This window comes from Chlorocebus sabaeus, chromosome 3 (assembly GCF_047675955.1).
Source record: "Chlorocebus sabaeus isolate Y175 chromosome 3, mChlSab1.0.hap1, whole genome shotgun sequence".
Classification (NCBI taxonomy): Eukaryota; Metazoa; Chordata; class Mammalia; order Primates; family Cercopithecidae; genus Chlorocebus; species Chlorocebus sabaeus.
The window spans coordinates 53225845-53253617 of record NC_132906.1 but is presented as its reverse complement, the minus strand read 5'-3'; the positions used below and the strand labels follow the sequence as shown (position 1 = coordinate 53253617).

General features: G+C 34.6%; 1 long non-coding RNA gene across 1 annotated transcript; it reads right to left on the bottom strand.

Moving 5' to 3' along the window:
- Nucleotides 1-1160: 1160 nt before the first annotated feature.
- LOC119627525 (uncharacterized) lies at nt 1161-27773 on the bottom strand. Its single transcript, XR_005243702.1, has 3 exons — nt 27723-27773; nt 2141-2197; nt 1161-1896 (listed from the first exon to the last, which is right to left on the bottom strand). It is a non-coding gene; the product is annotated as an uncharacterized lncRNA (long non-coding RNA).

Sequence of the window (27773 nt, the reverse complement as noted above, 5' to 3'; positions counted from 1 at the left end):
CTCTGTAGAGAACGTCTAAGACATAATGACCAGACAACATTTTTTATTTAAGATTGGATATTCATGGGTCAGCCTTCAGTGTTTGTTTTTCTAACTGTTTTATAGTGAAGTTTGGTTAAAAGACTTGGCACAGGGCTCTTTAGTTTAATTTTCAGCCTGACAGAAATGCTGGCCTCAGTGTGTGTATGTGTGTAATTTAGTTGCTGTGCTACTGGAAGTCTATGGAAGATTAATGAATGGTGAGGCTCCGTGGCAGTTGTGAGGGGATGCAGGATAGAGAAAACCAGCCACCATCTGTTCAAAATGCCTTTTGTAATGCTTTTAAGGAAAACAGTTACCAGCAGGAGACAGAGGCAAACAATGGCTTTAAATATTAATGTTTCTGTTCTCATAAATAAATATTGCAATTGTACTTCTATTATCTTAACAAATAAATAAGCATATTATGTTGCAACCATGTTGTGTATTCAATTCTCCAAAGCAGGAAAATTACCAGTAATTTAATATACTTACCAATACTTCCTTTCAATTAGGATCTTCAAGGTATGATATATATTAAATCCAAAGAAAAGCTCAGTAAATCATCTTCTACTTTGGAATTAATGTTTATCCTTAGAAGCACCTCCACCATCGTTTCATACAATTTATACAATATGCATTAATTACGTTCTCATAGATTCATTATCCCAATCATGCCTTCAAATCTTTTCAAAAGTGTCACTCTATAACTGGAATGCTAACTGTTATTTATTAATATGCTCACTAGGAAAACTCTAGACTAGCGCTTTTCAAACTTTAATTGAAAATAAATCACCCAGGGTCTTTTAAAATGCGGATTCTGATCAGGACGTTTTTGGCTTAAACCTGACATGATGACTTTCTAATAAACTTCCAGGTGATGCTGATGCTGCTAATCTATGGGTTACACAATGGTTAGTATAGATTAATCTCTCTGATTTTTTTTTTTTTTTTTTTTTTTTGCTGCAAAGAATAATGGAGGGAGCCATTCAAAAAAGGTAAAAATATACATACCCACCTGAATGTTGGTATCTACTTGGCTCAGTCATTGCCAATGGTGGTGGAATGTCAATCACCCATTTGGCAACTGGTTGGTTAATATTCACCCAGTCACCAAATAACAATGACGACGACAACAACAATAATCATAGAAACTCTTTAATTCTAATCGAATATCATTAGAACCAGTATTGGGTTCTTTTATCAACACTTTTTGTTATATCAGGAAGTCATAAAATATGTACATAAAAACTTATACATTTTATCTTAATTAAAAAACATAAATGTTAATTCTTTCACCTATCTTTGATCCCAGGCCAAGGTATTTTATTTTAGTATAAGTCAGCAGATTAGATTTCCTTGTCATCTTTCATACATAAAAGGGATCCATAATTCATCACCTCAGATTTCCAGTTTTCATTTATTTCAAGTGGAGCAATAACTTAAGTACACTTACAAAGAACTATGATTAGAAGATTTACAGTAACTTTCAATTTTTTACAATTAACTTCTCTATACCTAATTCAAGTGTAATTATTTTAGGGAAGTCAACTTTATTGGGAGGATCCAAAGCACCCAACACAATTACCATAAAAACAAAAAATTCTTCTTCTTTGTGTTTTACTTGTTATTATTGCTATATGTAATGATTAACTAAATTATAGCTTTGGGGACAAATATAGCCAAAATGTTTAATTCACTACTAAACATTGGTAGCAGAACTATGTGCGTAAACCGTGCAACTGACTAGCTATAACTGTAACTGTGCCATTAGTATCCATCAGTTTGTTTCACAGAACGTAGAGACAATAATAACCAATCAAAAAAGTGGTGGATGGTTAAGAAAACTTCTAATCTTCAAGAAAATCCAAAGCATATCTGCAACTTTTTAAAAAAAAATTAAAAGAATTAAATACATAATCTTCAGAAATGTTTCTCATAACCTCTTCTGATACTTCCCAATTCTGTTGTACATTTGGCTCCTTTTTCCTTCCCATATTGAGTCATATTTTCTTTTCCATCACCCTTTTACCATCTCAGGTTTTATTTTGAGGTGTGGGTGTGTGTTTCTGTGTGTGTGTGTGTGCGCGCGTGTATCACTTTAGCCACTTTACATTCTTACATTTTTCTACATTTTCTCAAATCTCACTTCTAATTCTTCTTCAGAATCATGAAATATCTGGGGGAAAATGGGAAAAAAGGGCAGTCTAAAATTATTTTCTTGGTAATTAAACTTTTACATCTTACAGATATTTGCCAAATGTATTATTTGCCTGATCCATCAATGAGCTAAGTAGTAGTCTTTAAGGCTTGTGCGTTCCAATAGAGCAAATTAAAGTAACACTGCCATTTGGTAGTAGAGAATGCCTTATATAATAAGGATCATTCAAATAATATAAAATTAGAGATTCATTAAATACAACACAAATAAATACATATGAATGAATTATCTGGAAACAAAAAGCCAGCCTAGGAGGTTTGCTTCTTAATATAATTACCTTAGTGCCACCAACTAATGGTAAGATCATGAACTATGAGCAAAATATAACTACATTTTTCACTCTTTTCTCTTAAAAATATGTGATTTTTCATTATTCACGATTCTCATGAGAGAAAGTACACAAGAGCAAAATTAATTTAAAAAATGAAAATATGCTATAGTCAAAATTTCAATAGAACTATGTTAGAAAAAAAATACCAAAGAAAGACTTTGTATATTTGGAAAAAAAATACATATATAAATTAGCCTAATTACTACTTATGCAAGAGATTTGGTTGTAGCTTTTATGTCTACCTAATAATTTCATGATTTAGTGAGAAAAAGATTGAAATTCTGAAAACTTCAGTCTCATATCAGTTCAAATGTTTACTGATCATAGCATCAAGTAAATACTCTTTTGAAATTTATTTTTACTCAGTTATTTTCTGTAATTCTAATGTGCCTTTAAAAATTTTTATTTTCAGAATAAAATCTGGTGTAAAATATTTAAAAGCTAAAATGGACAAAGTAGACAACAAATTTTTTAAGGAATTATTTATATGTTATACACATAAGCAGAAATTTAGGTTCAAATTAGAATATGGAAAACAAATGGTTTTAATCATCTGTTTTCCTGATAAATAGCAAAATACTTTTGTAACATTAGATGTTTTATTCAATATCTCTTTGTTAATGATTAGAAGAAGTTAAGAGTAAGTCTCTCCAGGTCCAGAAATTAGACATTTACAGTATTTATCAGCATACAGTTGTCTTTCTAAGGCTTTTGATGTACAGCCATACACATCAAGAGACACACACACCTGCAAACACAGACAAAGCTACCAACTGATGTGCCTATGAATGGATGATATTCTATTTTATTCACTATTGGTTTGATCTCTTTAAATAAGTCATGCATTGTTTACAGGGCACTGTATTAGCAAAACTGATTCAATGTGATATTCAGGTTAATTATTTTATTATTCTGGGGTTTTGACCTGGTTTCTATTTCAGAAGTCATAAACAGTGCAGATTTGGATTACTGAAACTGTTCTTGCCTATAAATGATTTTCCAATAGAAACAGCTCAAACAGTAAATCAAAAGCAAAAACTACCCTTAGAGAATTATCATTCTCTAATACAGACACAACATTAAAGAAAAGAAACCCACCAAAACTTCTTCTTACCAGATTTAATATATTTTCTTTTAATTTTTTTTTTTTTTTTTTTTTTTGAGACGAGTCTCGCTCTGTCGCCCAGGCTGGAGAGCAGTGGCACAATCTCGGCTCACTGCAAGCTCCGCCTCCCGGGTTCACGCCATTCTCCTGCCTCAGCCTATCGAGTAGCTGGGACCACAGGCGCCCGCCACCTCGCCCGGCTAATTTTTTGTATTTTTAGTAGAGACGGGGTTTCACCGTGTTAGCCAGGATGGTCTCGATCTCCTGACCTCGCGATCTGCCTGACTCAGCCTCTCAAAGTGCTGGGATTACAGGCATGAGCCACTGCGCCCGGCTTCTTGTAGATTTTTTTTTTTTTAACCAAGTTTCCCATGTAAATTGTGCTTATTAAGATATAGATATTTAATTGAAATCTAAATGTAGAATTTGTGATCATAGTCATGTCTACCTTATCTTAAGAAAAAGTAAATATTGCATAACAATAAAATGAATCAAAAAAATCCTAAAAAATAAAAACGTAAGCAACTGGCCAGGCGTGGTAGCTCATGCCTGTAATCTCAGTACTTTGGGAGGCCAAGCTGGGTGGATCACTTGAGGTCAAGAGTTCGAGACCAGCCTGGCCAATATGGTGAAATCCTGTCTCTACTAAAAGTACAGAAATTAGCTGGGCGTGGTGGCGGGTGCCTGAAATCTCAGCTACTTGGGAGACTGAGGCAGGAGAATTGCTTGAACCTGGGAGGCAGAGGTTGCAGCCAGCTGAGATGCCATTGCACTCCAGCCTGGGTGACAAGAGCGAAACTTGGTCTCAATTTAAAAAAAAAAGTAAGGAACTAATGTTAATAAACAGCTTAGCTAGCTCACATTGCCTGTGACCATGCTACAAAACTGTAGACATAAAGCAAAACTAATATCTGATGTTCTCATGTCCCTTTCCAAGATTGGGTTACCTTGGTGTATCCCTCAGGAGACTGTACATTTGACTGAAATCACTCACTATCAGTAATTTTAGAAGTGCTTCCTCTCCATCCCCAAAACAAAACTGTTTCTATTAGCTAGAACCTGTGAATATGATTTCTTACATGGCAAAATACAATTAGGTTTAGAGACCTTGAGGTGAGAAAATTAACCTGATACCTAGGTAGACCAAATCTAATCACACGATTTCTTAAAAGCAGAGAACTGATCCCAGCTGTGTGCAGAGAGACAGCAGCATGAGAAGGATTGGACTTGGACCACATCCAGTTGCTGCTTCTAATATGTATGGGGCTGTGTGCAAGGAACTGAATTGTGCCAACAACCCGAATAAGGGAGGAAATGGATTCCCCACTCTCACCCCTAGTCTTCAGAAAGAAATGCAACCATGCCAAAACTTTGACTTTAACTGGACTGAGATTAGCATTGAAATTCTGGACTGTAGAAAATAATACACTTGAGTTATTCTAGGCCACTAGGTTTGTGGTCATTTATTAGGACAGCAAAAGAAGACGAATACAATTCCAAATCATACGTATGGTTCAGTTGCCATGTCTCTTTAGTCTACTTCATTTGGCAGTGTTTTCAGTCTTCCATTGACTTTCATGACCTTAACACTTTTGAAGATTGCAGACAGATTAGAATGTCCTTCAATATGGGTTTCAGTGTCCATAGTGTTAGATTGAGTTTATGACCATTTGGCAGATTACCACAGAAAGATTATTATTTCTCATTGTATTTTGTCAGATAGAGAATGATTTTGATTCTGTCCATTGCTGATGATATTCACTCTGACCACATAAATAAGTTATCTGCCAGGATTCTCCAACTGTGAAGTTACTATTTTTCCTTTGGTAATTCTTAAAAGTTTTGGAGGGAGAACTTTGAACTATGTGGTTATCACATTTGTCACCAGACTGTCACCAGACAATTAATTTATTGATTAAAGTATGGGCTCTTGGTTTCCTCTTTAATTCGAGGGTTACAGTCATTGCTTTTATATCGGTGTCTCTATGTCTCTCCAGTGGATATTCTCATGACTGTTTTTGGATTCCCTCTTGTGCTACCTGACTATGAGGATATTCTGTTCATACCGTTGGGTTCCATGACTCCACACCAGGTTATCCCAGATCATGCCTTCCTATGGACATCACTTTCACTATTTCTTGGGCTCTGATGTTTCTCACCAGCCAACCCCACCCCTGGCATAGATACCCACCTCATTTTACTGGACTGTGACTCTTAATTTTCACAATTTTTAAAACTAAGTTAATTATTTGTTCTTTATGGAACCAAATAATGTAGTGTTGAAAATATATCAGTTACTAATTGGTGCATGATTTCAGGATACCATGGGATCAGTTGCAAAATACTATGAATAAAAATTAAATTATTAATTCGTCAGTGATTAAAGGGAGTTTTTCTTAGTTTTGTTCATATATTCTACAGAGTTAGAATGAAAAATTTCAAATTATTTAATGTGATACAAAAATTATATTCTAGAAAATTTCACAGTTGCATTCAGTAAGCTTTAGTAAGAACGTATAGTATGAATGTTTATTCACCTCTTAATTTACTTAAAATGCTAACATACAACACAAAAGAGTCATCAGAGTCAACAAGTTACAATGAAAAGTATTTTGAATGCTTACTCAGAAACCCTAGGTTCAAATATATACCCTCTAATTTACCACGGGCAAATTAATTACCCTTTTTTTCTCATTTATAAATAGAATAATCTTTGTCTTGTTCACAGTGGAAAGCTCATGATCTTTAAAGTCAGATAAGTTTGGTTTTGGATCTCTGTTTTCGTGTCAATAGCTATGTGACTTTTGACGTTTTATTTAATTTACCAAATCTTCTATTTCATCATCAGTAAAATGAAGATAGTAATTGCTACCTTAGCAATCAATCTGAAGTAGGAATGAAATGGGACAATATGCATAAATACCTAAGCCAGTAGCCTTTAGGTGCTTATAGTGTGTGACAGTAGTATCAACAATTGGACAAAAAAAAAGAGAGAAATATCAAAAACATTTTGTGAATTTTAAGGTGTTATAAATATGCCATTTATTTTATTTTTAAAAATTTTTTCCTAACACTTTGCATTTCTCCTTTTAGGCACTATGAGAAATGTAATAATTTATTTTCTAGTATTTTTAAGGCCATATTCCCTACTGAAATTTAATGGAAGAAAAGAACCACATTTGTGCTCAACGTCCTAATATTCACCTATAATATTTTATTATAGCTATTTGTGTGCATCTGTATCTTCTTTCACTTGAGAGTAAACTCTCCACAGGCAGTGTCTGTCATGAGGTTTGACTTACGAGTAAGTGTCAAATAGATGTGAAATAAAGAAACAAAAAAAATATGTGTAAAGTTCACATATATTGATAGAAGCAAACAGCAGTATTGGTTCACATTCAGACCATCTTTCTAGTTCAGATCTACTGAACATAGAATATTTTAATAAAACCATAGAACATCTGTGCTTTTAAAAATCTGTTTGAATATGAGAAAATACATGTTATAAGAATTTCAAACTAATTTTAAATATGTAAGATATTAGTTTTTCATTAAATAAAACTGAATTCACTTCCACTACTAGAAATAAAAACAAACAGGCCGGGCGCAGTGGCTCAAGCCTGTAATCCCAGCACTTTGGGAGGTCGAGGTGGGTGGATCACGAGGTTAGGAGATCGAAACCATCCTGGCTAACACGGTGAAACCCCGTCTCTACAAAAAATACAAAAATTAGCCAGGCGTGGTTGTGGGCGCCTGTAGTCCCAGCGACTCCAGAGGCTGAGGCAGGAGAATGGCGTGAACCCGGGAGGCGGAGGTTGCAGTGAATCGAGACGCACCACTGCACTCCAGCCTGGGTGACAGAGCGACATTCTGTCTCTAAATAAATAAATAAATAAATAAATAAATAAATAAATAAAGCTAAAATTAATGTGTACATTTTTAAAGTTAAACAGTGCTTTTTTTTTTTTTTTTTTTTTTTTTTAAGAGACAACGTCTCAGATGTATCACTATTTGCCCATGCTAGAATCAAGCTCATGAGCTCAAGTAATCCTCTCATCTCAGCCTCCAGAGTAGCTGGGACTACAGGCATTTACCATTCTGCCTGGCTTATACTTTAAAACCTAAAGTGAATGTCTGGAGACAATTGAGGAACTGTGTCCAGCTCAAAACTATAAGAAAGGAGTAGCTTGAAAAACAAGTTTGCTATTTCCATTAATCATTTTATTAAATTCCTCAATATTATTAAAACTTCAAATCCTAATAATTTTGTTATCATTATTATTATTGTTAGAAGCTTTTTTTTTTTTTTTTTTTTTTTGCTCTTAAATCTTTCCCTATAAAGTTGTAAAAATATTCAGATTTTACTTTAGTTATTTTATTTGGAAAACGTAGTACATGTTAAATTTTTGACACGGGCATGTAGCATTGGCCCAGAACGCTAAATAACTTGTTATCTAATATGCTTGAGGAGAGTGAGTGTTGGGTATCTAAGTGAATGTTGTAAATTCCAGAAATGGAGCCAGAATGAGAACTTAGGGTCACTAGAGTGAGAGAGAGGTAAATTGTTATGTCATACAACATACCCAAACTACAACACTAGAATGATCTTTCAAACATTTGTAAGAATCATTTGGCCAGTGGAGCATTTTTAGGTGGACTAACCTAAATACTAGTAATTGCTGAACAGCATATAAAACTGGGTACCTGGAACCTAGTTTTTAAACCCAATTTATATTTTAATGAAATATATTTTATTTATATTTAAATGTTTATTTATGAGAAGGTAACATTTTTTCTGTCATCTAAAACATTGATATTATAAAATAAACTACTTTCCCATCTGTGCTATTTTACAAAATTATTTTTAAAAATTCATTTGTGCTATTCTGTCTTCTCTGATATTCCAAGCCAGTGGTAAACACTGTCAAATCCCTTTTAATGTAACACAATCATTTACAAAGTAAATCTTGTTTTTCAGAGAGATGCATTTATATCTAGAAATAATTCACTTGGCATGTGATAAAAGGAATTTAGATAGTTTTACACTTTTAAACAAGGGCCACTGACATTTAGGGATTTCTACTGAGTGCTCAAGGAAGTCCATTTAGTAATGAGATAAATTCTAAGTACTACACATGGGAATATCATTTGTAGTCCACGAGGACCTTCGAGTCTACCTAAAAATAATAACAGTTAACACAGGTTGGAATTTAATTAAAAGACTGATGAGAAGCAACAAGAGCAAGTGGGAAGATGGAAAAAGATCCCTTAGTGCTTAAGAATAAAGAATTGTATGTAGCATTTTAAGGACAGTGGTTTGAAGGGTTAGGATGGTCCAGGACAAATTCAAGGCCATCATATCCCTCTGCCTATGTATCTTTCCACTAAGACTGGAGAGTGAAGTATCTTACAATCTAGGCTCCCTGCTGCTGGTGCTTTTCAGCGATTACCTAAAAATTATCAAGCTTCCCAAAAACCTAGTACAAGAAATTTCACTTAGTTTTATTGCGATTTGGATCATTATTGCACAGAATATATTATTGAAAGCATACAAATACTTGTAAGCTGTTGGTAGGCAATTGACATTTAAAATGAATATCTTTAAATTAACTTTCAAGACTACAAGTGGTTAATAGTGGGGAGAGAAAATGAGGAGTTTAGGTTTTAAGTGATCCTTTTTTTTCCACCTGCAATTTTAAGTTTCCCTGGAAAAATCTTCCAAATTATTTAAAAGGCAAACTTGTTCATATTGCCTTCCTGGTTAATATTCTTCTATGACTGTTAATTAAACAAGATAAAACCCAAATTCCTAGCATATAGTCGGCAGGATTCTGCCCACTTTCCTGTTTCTGTTTAGCCACTTCTCACAAACCCTTTGGAAGTCGATCTCAGTAAGCTGCTTATTGCTTTCTCTATGCCTTTTATGTGATGTTCTCTCTGCCTCAAGTAACCTATTTATTTACTCAGTGAGTGCATACCCATGGGAAAACACCTCAACTCACAGCTCTGCACCTTTATGAATGCTTACAAGCTCAGGCAGAGTGTGGCACTTTCTTCTTTGTGGCTCCCATGTCTCTAACAACACTGCTGTAATTATGCTTAGGTGTTCATGTCTTCCGTTAGTCTTCAAATGCCTCAGAAAGAGAGATCATGTTCTATACCTCCATGATCCTCTTGTGCCTAGACAGAATAGGTGTTTTGTAAAGCACTGTTGAAAAATGAATGAGTGAAATAGATGGACGTGAAATATTATCAAGATGCCAAATAGGTTCAGAACACAGACGAACGAGATGGTTCTAAGAATAATAATTCATTTACTTGACAATTTTCTTAGGAACAACTAATCTAACTTTCTTCGCAAAACCACCTTCCCCATCCCATGTATAAAGAGTAGAATAAAAATGATGCCATTACATTCAGTGCACCCTAGTGGTTACAGAGAATGGGCAGCCCTTAAACATAGGGTTTCACTCTCACGATACTTTTTCACACCTCATCTCTACAGCTCAGCCGACTCCTTAACAATTGAAAAACGATTGGGTGATTTGAATATTTATAAGATCTGCCATTTGTAATTTTTTGAGTTTTTTTTTCTTGCTTATATAAAATGACATCTATAATGCTTTTAATCAACTTCTGTATCTAGCATTCAAATGCTGTTGACATTAAGGTAAACAATATAATTTGCACTAACACTATGGAAATCTTTAAGTTCATGTACACACAATATGTTATCTTCTGCAAAATTTTATGGAAATATTCTGTATTTTTTTATTTGAACACAGTAGACAGGTACTTGAACAAAAATGACCTTTTTATATCCTAAGTTCCTCAAATCCACTACTGTGATTCAGTTTTGCATATTGCACCTGCTGAGTTCCTAATGCAAACTATCACAGTGTGTGGTCCCTGCTACTATAAACATGAATTCTCTCATTGTGATTTCATATCTTCAGCACTGATTATAATGATTCTTTGTCAGCTCTAAGCTGTCAACATTGTTCTCAAAGGACTACAATCTTAGCTAAAAAAAAAAAAAAAAAAAGAAAAAGAAAAAAAAATACTGGGAGCTAGTCACGTGGAATTAAAGGTGAACTAGTGTTCTCAGAAAAAGAAAAGGAAGATAAATGTTTCTCTACTTTCTCACTGACAAGAAAAAAAATGAACCGTATAGTTTTGGTTTTGTCATATCACCTTATTAATGAAACAATATTTTTTTAATGAAACACTTGGCATCGCTTTTATTTTTTCTTATTTTACTCCAGCAATATTCTAAATATAAGCCACTGATAGTTATTTTTCTGCTTAATCCTCCTTAACACATTTCCCTTTTCATAAAAAGTGATAAACTACACAAACACTCAACTGCCTGATTACGCAAATACCTCTGCTAATTTGCCAAGGTTAGCAGAAATGGTGCGTACAGTATTTTGTTGGCTATGCATGGATGAAAGGTGCAGAAACAGCGCAAGGCTATATATTTCACACTCCATAAACAAAATGGTGAAACATACACTAGAAAGGTGCAATACTTATCTAATCTAAATTCAGGCAACATCAGTAGCTTTGATCTCTATTAGGTTAAATCACTGTCTCTTCAAGGAATGACCAAATCATTAACCCAACAAACCAGTTGATGAAAATACTCACATATATGAATACTGAGTAAACAACATTTCTGATACAGTGCGAAATAACTCCACATAGTGGAGCATAATGATAATGACTGGAATAGCTTTAAAAATTTATCCTTTTTTCCCCCCCGTTTATTTGTCCATTCATACAAAAAATGTATTAAATATCTCTGAACTGAGCAAAGTGTTAGGCATTAAAATAACAAAGATAAATAGCAGTTTTTAATGCAATGAATCTCATAGTTTAGTGGGAAGAGCTAACTCTACAGACCAATTAATAATACAGAACATGGTTAGAACTCGCATTAGTAAGGATAATCTCGGCCATAGCAAATGACCCCCAAATTGCAGTGGTTTACAAAAACTAGTATTGTCCTCATCATTGGGCTATGGTTCTCCTGTATGTTATTTTCACTATGGAACTTAAGCTAAAAGAAATATTCTCTGTGAAATATTTCTGATTCTTAATATTATTTTTATCTGGAAGGGACACATGCCAATTTCACTTATATTTCACTGGCCAGACCAAATAACATTAATGTGGTGGGACTGACATTAATGTGGTGGGAAAGCATTATTCTCCCTCCACAAGGGACAAGAAAAAAATTGGAAATAACTATTCAGCTCTTATAGTACTATAAAACAGAGGTGGACCAAGCACTTTTGGAAGATACTGGGTAAATCAGTGTTAATTCTGAAAGAATCTGAGGTGAAGAGGACGTCACGGAGGAGGTGACAATTAAAGAACAAAATATACCCTGTCAATATTACCTTCTCACATTTTTATGGGGTAGAGAGCGTAATTCTCTACAGAAATGTAGTGGTCTAGAAGTATAAAAGAGAATGGTATGTTTGGATAGGAGTGAAAAGTTCAGGACCCAACATACAATATTTTGCAGAGTAGTAGTAGTAGTGACTTTGGTGAAAAAATAAAGTGTCTTCAAGACTAGATTATAGGGACTGGACTATATTTCATTAGCTCTGGAGAATGAGAAATATTTAAACAAAAAAGAATATGGATTGTAACCAGGTCCCTGAGACCTTGAGGGGAATGGGAAATACTGAGCAGTTAGACTATTCTCAAGAAGAAGATGAAGGCCTAAAATAGAGAGGAACAGTAGGAATGGGAAAGGGTGACTTGCTGCTTCCTGGGAAGTTTTAATTTCAGATGTATTAGTTGATAATTGGGACCTTAGTAAGTCTATCTTTGATAATAAAATAAAATACAGAGATACAAAGACATTTATTAATTGCAACTGACTTTAAACATTATGCTAGTAAAACATTATTATTTAATGTTTTAATAACTTATGTTAAATGTTATGGGAAAAATATATATGAAATTTACCATTTTCACCATTTTTAAGCATACAGTTCAGTGGCATTAGGTGTAGTAACATAGTTGTGCTACCAACACCACAATCCATCAGCGGAATATTTTTCATCTTGCAAAACTGAAACTATGTACCCATTACAAAGCTTCTTATTCCATCCTGTCCCAGTCCCTGGCAATCATTATTCTACTTCCTTTCTCTATGAATTTGACTAAATACCTCATATGAGTGTTTTAATTGTATTAAAAGAAGGAAAATTGTAATTCTATGAAGTTATCTTTTTTGAAAGTATATCACTGATTATCATAAACCAATTCATAAAATTATTATGAAACGTGCTATTTTGGTAGACCAATGACTGCACAAGCTCTCTAATTTACTGGAAGGACTCATGTAACTAAATATAAAATTATACACAACAGTTAACAGTTACTGTAGCAAAGCGTATAGTGAAAGATTACAGGAAAAAGATATGCAATAGGCGAAGGGGAATGGTCACAAACACAGGCTTCCTTGCCTTCACTTTGTGAGTATCACATTATAGATGCATCATTTTCTCTACCTGCAAATTGTAGATTATGTGGAAGCAATCTTTACCCAGGAAAGCCCACTTGAGTCTTGGGCTCCAACATGGTGCGGACCCCGAACCAGGCATTAGATGCACATCATGAATCTTCATGTTTACTCTGAACATGCTGACAACCTGGTCCATCATGATGCACTTGGGATGCATGGATGTACAGAATGCTTGGGATGTATAGAAAGAACATCATCACTCAATAGCTACAAAAATAATTCAAGTTGTTTTGTTCTCAGAGTTTGCGTGTAATCACGATTACTAATAGGCAAGAACAGAATAAAACAAGACTGCTGCATTAACATTTTCCATATATATGTGTATGTATACATGTATATATCTAACAAAATATACAAATATTCAAAGTCTAGCAGCTTTCTTAGTTTTAATTTCAGTTAGCCATCTATTTTTTAAAATAATTAGACAAAGACCTTGCAAATCGTTTTTGATACAGGTTGGGTGTCTTGAAACATTTTTTGAGTTCCTGGCATGACGTTCATTGTGTATGTAAGTCAATAGGACTTCAACCACTAGTCACAGAGACAAGTTTATCTCATTAATTTATAGTTACTCCAGTCAAAAATATTATTGTATAGTCCAACTTTCTCTTCAGAATGTAGAGAGAGCAAAGGGCACATGAAGGACAATTCTGGGTGCAGAAAGTTGGATAAGGAGCATTAGCACAATATTCCTTGGAGCCTCAAATTTCAAAATTATGCCACCAAGTCTTCCCTCATTACTAGAAATAAAATGCTTCTCTTTGCCTAGCCAGTCTGCCTATGTTAACTTCTCTCTACCACATTAAGGTGATGTGAACAAGCAATTTCAGTCCATTGGCTCATAATTTACTCACAAATACAGATTTTGGGGAGAAATCAAAGTCAAATCACAGACTTTTACTTTGTTTCTTCTTTTTTAGATGACATAGAAGCTTAGTGTCAGAGAGACTTGCCCAAGCCAGTGTCATATAATCAAAAGCAAAGGGCAGGACCTCACACTAGCAGTTGGCTGGAGCCAAGTTTACCAGGAAAGATTAGCTTCAGGAGGAGGAGGAGGAGCTGCGGCACTGCTGTGCACTGTATTCCAAAGAGTGCTCAGAGATCTGAAAAGGCTTGTTGTCATCCTGCGGAGGAGAGGCACTGACCTTCGGTCTATTGAGTTTTTGAGTTACAGCCTTCGTTGGGAAGCAGTAGCTCCACCTCTTTTTGATCCGGGATTGGTAGCATTACAAAGTGGCAGAACCTTGGTTCCTGCTCTAGTCCATTAGAAGAGCAGTAATGATTTGGTGAGTGCCAGGCCTGCTTCTGGAGTGATCAGGAGCTCAGATTCAAACCTTATGAAGGCAATTGATATGACCTAGGGGATGGATAAACTGGATTCCATCTTGATACCATTCCAAATTGATTTCACAGAATGTCACAGAAGGCCAACATGGAGACACTATAGTTACTCCTTATTGCTTACGTCTCAGTCACCCAGTTAATTTGAGAGCTGGATGGAAATTCTCATCTTATGTCTGTTCATTCAGTCTTTCAAGTAAATATAATATCTGATGAGCTCCAACTATGTACTAGACAATAGGAATATGACAATGCAGAAAACATTGTCTCTATCCTCAAAAATTTGATGTCAGGTGTCATAAATAAGTCACCAGGTGATTTCAATACAGAGTATAATAGGGACTATTATGAAAGAAGTATACTGTAGCACAGAAAAGAGATACCTACTTCAGTCTTTGAGAATCAAGAAAACTAGAGTGATTTTTAATAGCTTGAAGTACAAGTTATTTCTGTTAGAGTATGCTTCTTCCTACTAGCTGTATTTTCCCCAGAATATATCACTGTGATTTAGTTTTTGTTTTGTTTTAAAATATCCATTATGATCCTCAAACATTGTCCAGTTTTTTACGTTTATGGTTAGATTATTAGTCTTCGTAATGAACCATTCCTAGTTCTCAGGAGAGTAGATCAAGGTTATTTTCCCAGTTTCTAAATTATTTTTATCACTCACTAGCTTTGGCACCATACTAACTTGTTGGCAAAAATGTGTTCATAGTGTCCCTCTATTATCCCTTTATTATCTGTTTGGTTGTTAATAATAACCTTCTCTCTTTTATTCTTTGGTTGGTAATGTGTGCCTTGTCTTTTAATTTCTTGATCTAACTTGCTAACGGTTTGTCAGTTTTGTTTAACATTTCAAAACAAAACAAAACAAAACAAAAACAAACTTTGGTTTCATTGATTTCTTTATTGATTCTGCTTTCAGTTTTATTTATTTGTGCTCCAATCATTATGGCTATGCTGCCTGCTTTTGCTTGCTTTTTACTTAGTTTGCCTTTTTTCTAGTTTCTTAAAGCAGGAGCTTGGCTATTGATTTGAGGATTTTTTTTTTTTCTTTACTGATTCAGGGATTTCAGGATATAAATTTACATCTAGATACTGCTTTACCTATATCTCATAAGTTTTAAGGGGTGTTTTAATTTTTATTCAGTTCAAAATCTTATCTATTTCCTTTATAATTTGTTCTTTGAGACATTTTTTTAAAATGTTTATTTTCCAAATGTTTAGCATTTTTCAGATTCTTGCTTCTGTTATAGATTTCAATTTAATTCTAGTCAGAAAACATATTTTATATGGTTTCAATATTTTAAAATTTATTCAGACTTATTTTGTGGCTAAACATATAGTCCATCCAGGAGAATATTTCATATGCAGTTGAAAGAACTTGTATACTGCAGACTTTGGATTAATTGTGTTAAAAATTTTAATTTTTACAATTTATCAATTTAGTTGATAACGTTGTTTAAGTCTTGTGTATTCTTAGTGATTTTTAGCTGAATTTATAAAAGAACACGAATAGGTAAGGCAATTCTAAGGAAACAGGACAAAGCTGAAGTTACCCAACTTCAAACTATACTACAAGGCTACAGTAACCCAAACAACATGGTACTGGTATGAACACAAGCACACAGACTAATGGAACAGAATAGAAAACCTGGAAATAAGGCTGCACATCTACCACCATCTTACAAAAACAAGCAATGGAGAAAAGATTCCTTATTCAATAAATGGTGCTGGGTTAGCTGGCTAGACATATGCAGAAGATTGAATCTGAACCCCTTCCTAACACCATACACAAAGTTAACTCAAGATGGAATAAAGACTTAAATGTAAAACTCAAAATTATAAAAACCCTAGAAGACAACCTTGGCAATACCATCCTTAATATAGTAACGGACAAAGATTTCATGATAAAGACACCAAAAGCAATGACAAGTGGAATATAATTAAACTTAAGAGCTTCTGCACAGCAAAAGAAACCATCAATAGAATAAACAGACAATGTACAGAATAGGAGAACATTTTTGCAAACTATGCATCTGACAAAGATCTAATATCCACCATCTATAAGGAACTTATGCAAATTTACAAGAGAAAAATACCCCACTAAAAGTGGGCAAAGGTTATAAACAAACATTTCTGAAAAGAAGACATACTTCATACAACAATCACAAAAAAAAAGGCTCAATATCACTGATCATTGGGTAATGCAAATCAAAACTACAGTGAGATACTCTCATACTAGTTAGAATGACTATAATTAAGTCAGAAAATAACAGATGCGGGTGAGGTAGAGGAGAAAGTGCACTGTTGGTGGGAGTGTAAATTAGTTCAACCATTGTGGAATACTGTATGGTGATTCCTCAAAAACTAAAAGCAGAACTACTATTGGACCTGGTATCCCATTACTGGTTATATACACAGAGGCATATAAATCATTCTACCATATACACAGCTGCATGTGAATGTTCGTTGAAACAACGTTCACAATAGCAAAGACATAGAATTAACCTAAATGCCCATCAATGATTGGATAAAGAAAATGTGGTACATATATATCATGGAATATCATGCAGCCATATAAAAGAATGAGATCATGTCTTTTGTGGGAACATGGGTGGAGCTGGAGGCTATTTATCCTTAGCAAACTAACAAAGGAACAGAAAACCAAATACTGCATGTTCTTCTTTATAAGTGGGAGCTAAATGTTAAGAACTAATGAAGATAAAGAATATAACAGACACGGGGGTCTACTTGAGGATAGAGAGTGAGAGGAGGGAGAGAACCAGAAAAGATAGCTATGGGGTAGTGGGCTTTATACAGGGTGATGAAATCATACGTACAACGAACTCCTGCTACCTGTGTTTACCTATGTAACAAACCTTCACATGTACCCCCAAACCTAAACTAAAAGTTAACAATTAAAAATAAACCATTGAGAGTGGGGAATATAACTTATTGAAGATTATTGTTGGATTTCCTATTTCAACTTTCAATTCTGCCAATTTTTGCTTCAACTATTTTGGATTTTGTTGTGAGGTGCATAAACATTTTTTTTTCTCCCCTGAGTTTATCCTTTCATCATTATGAACACTGATGGACCCTTTTGTCACTCTTTGTCCATCGTAACGTCTCTTAAAGTCTCTCATATCTTAATGTAGCCACTCCAACTCTCCTGTGGTTATTTTTTGACAGATATATGTATATCTTTTGCCATTCCTTTATTTTCAACTTATTTGTGCTTTTGAATCTACGGAATCTCTCTCAAAAACACCATATGGTTGAATCTTGATTTTTTTAAGCCAATTTGATGATCATTACCTTTTTAGTTAACTTGTATTGTGGAATTTACATCTATCATTTTCATATTTACTTTGAATTTGTCTTGTGTCTTTGTTGTTCTTCTGTGATTACTTTATTGTCTTATATTGAGTTAAATAAATAGTTTTATTTCTCTGTTGATTTTTTTTTTTTTTTTTTTTTTAAGGCAGAGTTTCACTCTATCACCCAGGCTGGAGTGCAATGGTGCGATCTCGGTTCTATGCAACCTCCACCACCTGGGTTCAAGCTATTATCCTGCCTCAGCCTCCTGAGTAGCTGTGATTTTTTAAACTATATAATTTTGACTTTTCTTAGTGGTTGCCCTAGAGATTGCAATAGAATTTTAATTTGATTCTGGTAAAATACCCAACCTTGGCCCCAAGTAGCTCAACTTCTCTCCTCCTCCTTTGTGCTATGATTGAAATCTCAGTTATTAGTGGTTTAGGATAAATATAATTGGAAGCCACTGAAGTGTTTTGAGTAATGAAGAGCTAAGTTCAGATCTGCACACCCTTAGGAGATCACATTTGTAAAAATGTCCTTACACACACACAAACACACCACACACACACACACACACACACACTTCCTGTTACCTAATAGATGAATTCATGCTTCTGGAAGAGCAAGAATTTCTGAATGAAAAGCTATAGTTCCATTCCAGCTGTTATATTGTTAAGTCATATAATACTGTAGAGTTAGCCCTTCTTGTAAAAAGGAGCTTGTGTTCCATAGACTTTTATGGCTCAGTCTGTGATAACATATATCAGCTTATGCTGCATCTTTGGCTGAAATACAGTCATCACAGAGGTTAGTGCCCATATCCCTAGGTACTCAAGTAGCAAGTGCTAACTGCTGTGTTCCATCAGCCAGATCTTGGCTCTTGCCCCTGAACCCTTTTCTTTTGTCAGCTTTTGTATACAGTGTAGAAACTGACTGAACTAATTTGTTACCCTGAATATGGTGGGTTTTAGCCTCATTGGTAAATCTTCTTTAAGACAAATTTTCTTTTCCAGAAGAAATATCATTTCTTATATGTAAATATTAGTAATTACATTTCAAGGAAAGAACAATTTGTTAGATAGCAATGTGTTATTGATGAGTCATTACAAAAAAATGTTAATTTCATTCTCAGTGGTAGACATATAATTCTGTTTTTTTGTTTTGTTTGAGATGGAGTTTTACTCTTTCGCCCAGGCTGGAGTGAAGTGGCACGATCTCAGCTCACTGCAACCTCCACCCCACCAGGTTCAAGTGATTGTCCTGCCTCAGCCTCACAGGTAGCTGGGATTACAGGTGCCTGCAACCACGTGCAGCTAATTTTTGTATTTTTAGTAGAGATAGGGTTTCTCCATGCTGGCCAGGCTGATCTCAAACTCCTGACCTCAGGTGATCTACCCACCTTGGCCTCCCAAAGTGCTAGGATTATAGGCATGAGGCACCGTGCCCAGCCTCTGTGTGTGTGTGTGTGTGTGTGTGTGTGTGTGTATGTGTTTTAACAAATTTTTCAACAAAATCAGATTGTATATGACAAGTTCTCTAATGTTCTTTTCATAAAGTAACTTGCAGGAACTGAGTTGAGAAACTCCTCATATGAAAAATAATTTGCCTGTCAGACCTAAGGATAACCAGGACATTGAGGTAGAGGATGAACTACAGTCAGAGAGAGCAAGTGATTAGCCATTTTTAGATGGAACATAGCAGATCTAAAATCCACATAAAAAAGAGTATTGATATGAAGGATTTATGAGAAATAACAGACAGAAGTCAGAAGGAAAACAAACTCAGGATCCAGACTGTTTCCTTAAATGTGTTATTTCTGCTGACTATGTGAGCCCTAAATATGTACAGGTGGACTCTTCTTTAGGGAGTATTTGGGATTCTGACCTGTTGCATAATTTAGTAAATTTAATATGACATATAAAATGGAATAAAGTTAGACATTTATTGTGCCATGTCCATGTCATATTTAGAAACTGCAGTCTTATTTTTAATAGGACAACATAAGGGATTGTATCTACTAAAGACAGAAAGCCCTTCCCACTATAATTCTTTTCCTTAGAGAATTATGAATCATGTGACCCATTGGGATGTCTGCAAATGATACATTCCTATATTTTAGTTCTTATTGTGTATACTAAATAGATTTTAGAGAAAAGGTTAAAAAAGAAAGAAAGGAATTGTAGAATATTCACTCTAACCATGTAATTAGGGTGATGTATGGAACTGAAATAAAAGAAAGAGGAGCATATAAACTGGAATGTAGATTACTCTCATTCCCTCTATAGCAAGAATGCACAAAATGATGCCAACACTGACCTTCTTTATATTAGCCATCTCCTGCAAGTGAGAAATACACTAAAGAAGACCTTTGAATCCTGGTCAGTAAGACATAAGAACAAAGTAGGAGAAGACATTAGAACATTCGATCATACTAGAGGAGGTGGACTTCCCAGTATTTCTGTGAATTCTTCGTAAATCAGAGGGCTTCACATCTTCTTTCATGTGCATGGTGTAATTGTGTAGATGTGCCAGGATGAGGCTCATCATTTTACAAGCACAAAATATAAACACATAGGGTAGTTAGAGTTTTTAATGTGAAAAATAAATTAACATTATATCACATAATTTATGGGAAATGTGCAATGTATTTTATTGACTGCCTGTAGAACTTGGAAATATGATTTATATGAATTTTCCATTTCAGCATGATGAATTGATTGTCACACTGAGGATTATGGAATTAGCTGGAAGAACAGATGATTAACCACCACAGCATTTTGGCTAGTGAAGTTTTACCTTCTGATTTTTGAACATTAATAAATCATACTTCAGCATATGGGATTATTTTGGCAATAGAGTCACTTATCAATTTAATCATTTCAAACCAGAGTAATGTATAAGTTGAAAATGCTGCAGACATGAAAACCAGTTCCTGAGAACAATTGAGTATTATTCTTATAGTCACATTAATTACAGCTGAAACAAACCTTGAAGAGCTAAGAAAACTTAACACAACTTATCTACTATTTACTAGAAAAAAAAAAAGAAATCGATACGGCCATTAATTGCACAAATAGCAATAAATACTTTGGCTGCTCTCCAGGAAGTGTACCCACTGAGAGAATTTTTCGTACTGCTGGTTTCATTACACAGATCGCAGTCACAGGAAAGCGGGCAGTGGACTGCTGTTCAATAAACTAAATTTAATGTTACTCAATTATGATCATCGTGCTCAGATATAATACTAATAGGAATGTCAACTGCTATTACATTTTCAGATTTATGTAAAATAATTCAAATGCTATTTGCTATCCCTCAGATACAAGGTTCATCTGGTTGTTTATGCAGTTGGTCGATATTGATCGTGCACAGCAAGTAGCACAGTAGAGGCCCAATGGCAAGTATATATAACATCCCCTGTGCCAGCAGCTAGGGTGCTATGCCAAGCACCAGGGGCAGCATGCCAAGTCATCAAGCAGATAGCGCACCTCTGCAAAGCTGCCTTTTTTTTTGTTTTACAATATTTCTTTGAATTGCTCACATGTGCCATGAATAATTCTTGCCAACATTACCCAGCATGAAACAGAAATGAAAGCAGGAAAATGTCTTTCTTAGGTAATTCTTTGCAAAGCTAAATGAATCCAGTGAAGATATCACTCTGGCATCATTATATGTTGTTATGTGTGGCTGGGGCTGTGTCATTTAGCAAAAAATGTTACAAAAAACTGTTCAGTGGACTGAACAGCTCGTACATATGATTTTGTATACCACCTGCAAAAAATATGCCAAACCATATAATCAACCACCTGGCCAAGTAAGTAGGGTAGCTAAACACTACTTTGTTGTTGTACCCACATTTTCAGGAAGTTGGAGAACATAAACAGACACAGGCACAATGAACATGTGTACACGATAAGGCTTGTTAAAGCTTTTCTGTTCAATAAAGCATACAGTGCCTGCTGTTCAGAGTACTGTTGAACAGATTTGCTTTATTTCTAATGAAGGTGTTTGGGCATTTTCCTGGCACAAATGGAGTGAAATTATGTACTTAAAACAACATTTTAAAACAACAACACAACAAACCACCACTTCTATTGCACTGCAACAGATTGGAAAAAATGAAAATAGATATAAACTGGAAGTCAATAATGAATTAGTGTTGCTACTATGGATGAATCATTCATTTAGGAGAATCTTGCTTAGTTTTAAACAACCTGTGTGTCTAGCAACTTCCACTGAATTCCTTGCTGCCTAAAACATGTGTTTATTATAACAGTCTCCATACCAATGCTCGTGGCGAAAATACTTTACAGGTGGCCTCTTTACTTATTTGGCTATAAGTGAATATGAGAGTAATTTGATTGTAAACTAATCTTTATATCACCAGATTTCCAGTGTCAGCAATGTCAATCTCATTATTTCACCTTTTCACTAGCTCAGCACTGGCTTGCTTTCTGTGGCGATGCACCTTTTAAAATTCTAGTCCCTCATTGTTTGACAGATTACTGGAGGAAGAAGTAATAACTAGATGAGGGTATTCAATGTGAAACAAAGGGAGTCGCTGCTTACAGACCAAGGTCTCTTGCTCTCATTATCTCTGTGGCTCTGAGTTTAAGCTCATTAGATTCTCCCTTTTGTCTCTTTTTAATATAGAAAGACTGATTTGGGACTTGTTGACTCCATCCCAACTCCTTAAGAAAAATGTTAGGATTTTGAACACATAGAGAAGTTCTGCTATGTAGTATTAGTTTTCTACTTAAAAATCTTTTTTTATTTTGGGTGATTTGGTTACCTCTTACCCCAAATTTTTTCCATCTTTCATTTGAGAAGAATTTTACGACATGGGAGGTTTAAAAGTGCATTTGCTTTGTTAGAATATATAAATGTATTTTGCCAGTCATTTCAAATGTTCATGTTAACTTCTATTTCCTCTAGAAAAAAAAAATAGAGGAGAAGTAGAAGAGAACTTTTAAAACCTATTAATAAATACGCTCTATATATTAAATGCAAAAACTAGAATAGGGACAACATGATTTTCTTTTAATTCAAAATGATCTCTAGACAAGAAGAAGTAAGAATAAAATAAATTTCTTATAAACATATAATTAAAATATATTACATAATGTTCTTAGAATTAAAAAAAAAACTTCGACATTTATGTTTAATGTTCACTATGAGATAAAGAATTTCTCCTCATTATGTAACTTCCCATCTTTCCTCATGTCTACATTTGTTTTGGTTTTGTTGTGTATATTTTCATTTTATAATTTTTAACTTTGCTGTATGCTTTGAAATAGTAAGAACATTATCTACTTTTGAAATTTTTGGCTGTCATTGAATATATTATGTTTGAATATATTATGACACTGAATATCATCACTTCAGAGCTCTGTATTGCAGTTAGAGTAACTTGAGAAAAGTAAATAATCCATAAGGCCCTAAACTTTGCCAAAATACATTTTTCTAAACATCCAGGACAATTACTTTTCAAAAATATATTTTCGCCTATTCTTCTTCATCCTGAAGTCATTCTGTCACTATTTTTAGTGGCTTATATCAACTTTCTCATAGTCCTACTTCCACTTTTTTTTTTTTTCTTTTCCAAGAGAATATTTCAGAATATTTAGGGTTTGGTTTTGTTTTGTTTTGTTTTTGGAGTCTCATTTTGTTGCCCAGGCTAGAGTGCAGTGGTGCCATCTTGGCTCACTGTAACCTCTGCCTCCCGGGTTCAAGCGATTCTCCTGCCTCAGCTTCCTGAGTAGCTGGAACTACAGGTGCACGCCACCACACCCAACTAATTTTTGTATATTTCGTAGAGACGGGGTTTCACCATATTGGCCAGGATGGTCTCGATCTCTTGACCTCATGATCCACCTGCCTCGGCCTCCGAAAGTGCTGGGATTACAGGTGTAAGCTACAGCACCCGGCCAGAATATTTAGTTTTATGTAATATAATGGTAATCAACACTCTCATTACTTTATGACTGAAAATGTCTTTATTTTGCCTTACACTACAATATATTAACTTAGAATTTGAAGTTCACAATGGTTTGCTTGCATAGGTTTCAAAACTTTCAAGATGTCACCACACAGGTTTGCGGAATCTGGTGTTATGAGCACTGTCTTAGATCAGTCTGTTTTCTAACCCTTGTGGGTAGGATGGTTTTGTATATACATTATTTCTTTTATCTTGCTTCAGTAATTTGTAAACAGTCAAATCTTTGAAGACTGTGTTCAGAGTATTTTCCAGGGATTTGTGTTTTCTATTTTGTTTGTAGTGGTTGTGTTTTCTATCTCGTTTCTATCTCATTCTCAGCTCTGAAGCATAGGCAATTGTTAAATAACTGGAAGTAAATCTCCTTGTTAACTCTTCTCTTACATCTGCTTTCTTTTTTCTTTTTTCTTTGGCTCTTTATATTAGGATATGTTTTCAGTTTATTGTTCACATCAATAGCTGGCCCTCAAAACTTATCTCTTTCTAGCTATATATTGAAAATATTGTTAATTTCCAGAAACCCTTTGTTACTCTTGTTATTTTCTTTCCTTAATTTCTTCATTCTTCCATCTCGTCCTCACTTTCTCCCTCCCTTTCTCCTGTCCCCTGTCTCCTGTCTTCTACTGTTTTCCTTCCTTTCCTCTTTCCATTCTTCCTGCTTTCTTTCCTTTCAAATATATAGTAGACTACTCTAGTTTTCTTGAAGTAATTACCTATCAAATTTCCCTGGTGATGTCAACAGGATTTTTTTCAATCTAGATGCAAATATTAATGTAAAATGTTATTTTGGTATTTTATTCTGTTACTGAAAAATGTTTAATTATATTTGGAAAATCTGGGGATCTGAATCTACTTTCTCAATTTGTTTTATTATATATAAATAAGTCAAATATTTCTGATAAAAATTTAGTATCTGAAATTAGATAAGCTATAAATGTAAAATCATGCTGGAGTTGGAAGAACAGTAAAAGAAAGGAAAATATATCATCAATAGTTTTATAATGATTTTATTTTGAAATGATATTTTAAATATATTACAAAATGAAATGTATTACTAAAATTAATTTCACCTTCATCTTTTTACTTTTTTTTTGGTACTGGAAAATTAAAATACATGTATGTTTCTTATTATATTTTACCAGACTACACTACATATACCACAGTATATAGCACATGACTGGTATGTATATATATATTCATTATCAATAAACTCAATTAATCTGAAACCATGTTCTCTCTATTTTGGTCTAGTGTTCCCAGAAATTACTTTTACCCACAATTTGGATTTTTTTGGCCATATATGTATTAACATTATAATCTTTTTTATGGTGCGTAAATGTTCTGGTCCTTTGGGACTCAGCATGCTGAATCTGACCTTAGTAGTGGCGCTGTTAGCACTGACAGGCAGTGGAGGTGGACATGAGGTAATGCCCCTTCAGGGTCTATAAGCAAGGCATGACTCTGCGGTCAAGTGAGGCTTCATGGGAGTGGGAGTTTGGGAGTCATTTAAATCAAATAAATCATTTCAAATATCATTATTCTCAGTATCAGTCTCCAACTCTTTCCCAATGAATACTCTAATTAGTACATAAGATACTAGAAGATTTTGTGAATTTAATGTATGTTGTAATTTCTCAACCCAGAGCATCTGGCTCTGCATTTTTTTCTTTTTTTAGGGTAGTCATAGAAATGATTTTCTTTTTACCATGCTTTTTTTTTAAATTAAAACAAAACAAAACTTAAAACCTATCCTGTTATTGCCACCTTAAACTTGCCAGTGTGTGAAACAACCATTCATCCTTATGGTCTTATATTCCTCATTTGCATTGTGATGCATTGCATTGTGATGGTATGGTAGCATCCATTCAGTCTGCCAAAGAGGGACTGTGAATGATAATTTAAGCAAATCATTTGCAATCTGCATGTAGAGGTTACTGGTACTCTATTTGAAAATAATTTAATCACTGCCATGGAGATCAACCAGGAATCAATTCCAGATTCCTATCACCAGAGTGGTGCTGTAAGTTACTGTGTTATGTGAGTTTCAGTAACAGATAGAATCTACTCTAGATAGTTTAACAAGAAAGAAATTTAAGAGAAGAAATTAAGTTTAACATTGTTGGCTGATATAGTATAATATCCAGAAATGACCGCCAGAGCAATGCCTCAGAACTGCCTACCCCTGGGAGCTATAAACTCTACCACTTCTGAAAGTGTAAGAATCAAGGAGCTATCATCACAACTTCAATTTTCTAGATTACATTGCCACTGTTGTTACAAAATAAATATCTGCGTAGGATTTTGTGAACCATCTGCAGTATTTCTTCATACTAGTTTCCAAGAACAGGAAACTTAGAACCAGAGAAGTAAATTTGTGAGCAGACGATATAGAAATTCAGGAAAAAAGGTACTAATGTGAAGAATGTTATTATAGATAAAGAGAGACACAAAATAATAGCAAAAGCATTTATACAGAAAGATATGATAATTCTAAACTTTTGTGTATTTAGTAACATATGATTAAAATATGCAGCACAAAAAAGATATAAACACAGAAAAATACACAAATGTACCATCCGAGTGGATGATTTAATATACCTGTCACAGTAATTGACAAATCAAGCAGACAAAAAAAAATCTATAAGGGTATAGCCAATTTGAATAACAAAATTAAGAAGCTTGATTTACATATATAAATACATATATTCTGAAAAGTAACTATAATATAAATAGTAATAAACATACATTTTTCTGAAAAGTAATAAATAATAATAATATTTTTTGTTCAAGCACATATGGATATTAAGCTTTAAGCATGCTTGCCTTTTACTCCACAGGGAGACATCACATCTATCTTCCAAGGCTGTTTACTATGCAAAAATCCTTTAAAAGATAATCCTGGACAAAGGGTAGTCATTGCCTTGCTGGCATGACATAAAGACCCATGGAGAATTGTTTACTAATAATGGCATGACTGCAGGATGGCAGTTTGAGATTACTCACTAAATATCTTAAATACATATCATCAAATGTGTCTTATGTTGCCTTTGAACTCTTAAAACACTTGCCACAAGTCGTTTTACAATTTTGTTGTTGTAAGTAGTACACAGGTGCACTAAATTCTCTTTCCCTTATGAGGGTTTAGTGGATGGTATCATTTGTTTAGAATTATGCTTTTGCCTTTGCTCTTGGTATGTTTTATAGCGGAAGTAGTATAATTCCCTGCCTCACTGGCACTGGGCTCGGACATATAATCTACTTGGGCCAATGAAAGATGAGTTAGCTTCACACGTGCTTCTGTGGACTTGTCTTGTTTAGCTTTCACTCTAGGTGCCCTGCTCTGTGCCATGAAAAAGAAAAATACTCAAGATAGTGATTGCTTCTTCAGCTTAGACCTTGTTTTAGTCTATTTAGTGTGGTGATAACAGACTACCTAAAACTGGATAATATATTTTAAACGTTTATTTGGCTTATAATTCAGGTGGCTGGACAGTATAACACCAGACAACTGCATCTGGTGAGGTTCTCTGGCTGTTCTAGTTCATGGCAGAAAGCAGAAGAGGCTCTCTTTGCATGTGCAAAGAGATCACATGGACAGAGGGGAAGGTGGGGAAATGTCAAGCACTTTTTCATAACCAACTCTGCCAGAAACAAATAATGTGAAAACCCCCTCACCCCCAGGGAGGACACATTCATGAGGGTTCTACCCACCTGACCCAAGCACCTCCCACCATCCCCTACCTCCAACATTAACACATTGGAGATCAAATTCATGCATGAGGTTCAGAGGGCACAAACATCCAAACCACAGCAGTCCTAAAGTGAAACATAAGCAGAACTGACCTGAGCCCATTCTTCAGGCTGAAACACAGGTGCTGCAGCCACTCCACAGAT